Raw genomic sequence first — 2,272 nt, 5'->3', positions numbered from 1 at the left:
CCAGGCTGCCATTTTCTTTACTGGCTAGAAATGCACAGACACATAGCGGAGTTGCAAGAAGAGCTTGTGGGATTTCCAGCCCTGAAGAGGATGGCCAGAAGGGTGATGGCCAGCAGCTCTGAGGGCCTCAGTCCAGTTCAGTTCAGGCCTAGCTGCATATTAATGGGGCACGAGCTGATGCTTCTTGGGGGCTGGGCTGTCCAGTTCCAAGCTCTGCCTGGCGGGTGTCTAGCTCCTACGTGGGGAGGATAACTAAAGCTGGTCCAGTCAAGGCCATGAAGTTTTCACCTTCTACCACTAAATGCTTTAGAAGTTTAGCCAGCTACAGCAAAACTGGGGAATGCAAACTAGAAACCACATGGGGAAAGGACACTGGCAGACTTTCATAGTTTCATAGTTGGTAGGGTCGGAAGGGACCTGAGCAGATCATCAAGTCCGACCCCCTGCCGTGGCAGGAAAGAGTACTGGGGTCAAACGACCCCAGCAAGGTGTACATCTAGCCTCCTCTTAAAGACCCCCAGGGTAGGAGCCAGCACCACTTCTCTTGGAAGTCGGTTCCAGATCCTAGCTGCCCTGACAGTGAAGTAGCGCCCCCTGATATCTAGCCTAAACCTACCCTCTGCCAGCTTGTGACCGCTATTCCTGGTCACTCCTGGCGGTGCTCGGGGGAACAGGGACTCCCCCAATGCCTGCTGGTCCCCCCCTGACTAGTTTGTAACAGGCCACTAGATCCCCGCTCGGCCTTCTCTTTTGGAGGCTGAACAGGTTCAGGTCCCGTAGCCTCTTCTCATAGGGCCTGCCCTGCTGCCCCCGGATCATGCGAGTGGCCTCCTGGACCCTCTCCATGCTGTCGACATCCCTCCTGAAGTGCGGCGCCCAGACCTGGACGCAGGACTCCAGCTGCGGCCTGACCAGCGCCGCATAGAGGGGGAGGATCACCACCCTGGACCTGCTCGAGATGCATCTGCGGATGCATGACAAGGTGCGGTCGGCCTTCCTGACCGCCTCCCCACACTGCCGGCCCGTGTTCATCTTGGAGTCAATGATGACCCCCAGATCCCTTTCCGCCTCCGTGCTGACAAGAGGGGAGTTCCCCAGCCTGTAGGTATGGTGCCAGTTGTTCCTCCCCAGGTGCATCACCTTGCACTTGTCTGTGTTGAATCCCATCCTTTTCTCATCTGCCCACCCCTGTAACCTGCCTAGGTCTGATTGTAGCCTATTCCTTCCTTCTAGTGTGCCCACGCCCCCCCACATCTTAGTGTTATCAGCAAATTTGAGCAGGTGCTTTTTACCCCCTTGTCCAAGTCACTGAAGAAGATGTTGAACAGTGCGGGCCCAAGGACCGAGCCCTGCAGACCCCCACTGCCCACGTCCCTCCAGGTTGAGAAGGACCCGTCCACTACCACCCTCTGGGTGCGGCCCTCCGGCCAGTTGGCGACCCATTTGACTGTGTGGGTGTCTACGCCACGGCCCTCCAGTTTCTTAATGAGAACGGGGTGAGAGACAGTGTCAAAAGCCTTCCAGAAGTCCAGGAAGACGATGTCCACTGCTACCCCTGCATCTAATGATCTGGTGATCTGATTGTAAAAGGCCACCAGGTTGGTCTGACAGGACCTGCCGCTGATGAACCCGTGTTGGTTGCCCCTAAGCATGCAGTCTCCTGCTGGCCCCTCCTGGATGTGTGCCAGCATAATTTTCTCAAACAGCTTGCCTAGGATTGAGGTAAGACTAACTGGCTGATAGTTTCCCGGGTCCTCCTTCCCTTTTTTGAAGATGGGAACCATGTTGGCCCTCTTCCCATCCTCCAGCACCACACCAGAGCACCATGAGTGCTCGTAAAGCCTTGCCAGGGGTCCTGTCAGGCTAGAGGGAAATGGTTTCAGCAGCTGTCTGCTCAGAGCTGTGGTGAAATGCATAGCTGTGCATCACTGCAGAGTTCTCCTTTGCAACTGAACCTAAAAGCGCTTTGCAGGTCAGAGGCTGGATCCTGTTTTTGGTCACACTGGCATGCAGAGCCAGCTGCTTTGCTAGCTGTCTGGGGATGCAATGCAGCAGCTGCTGCGGGACCAGCATCAGGGAAACAGTGAAGCTAGACACCTGCAGCTGAAGCTGTGGGGTGAGGTGCAGAAGGGAACTGCCAGCACAAGGCAGCCTGTGCTCACACCAGCCAGCCTCAGGCTCTGGCCTCTAATCAGGAAGCAGCCAGTGGCACGAGACTCAATGCATAGCCCCATTTAGGGCATGCACAGCAGCAAGATTTAGGCCAACTCGA

This window comes from Crocodylus siamensis, chromosome 14 (assembly GCF_052110815.1).
Source record: "Crocodylus siamensis isolate JL-2025a chromosome 14, ASM5211081v1, whole genome shotgun sequence".
NCBI lineage: Eukaryota > Metazoa > Chordata > Crocodylia > Crocodylidae > Crocodylus > Crocodylus siamensis.
The sequence above is the reverse complement of the archived record's forward strand: the minus strand, read 5'-3'. Positions refer to the sequence as shown.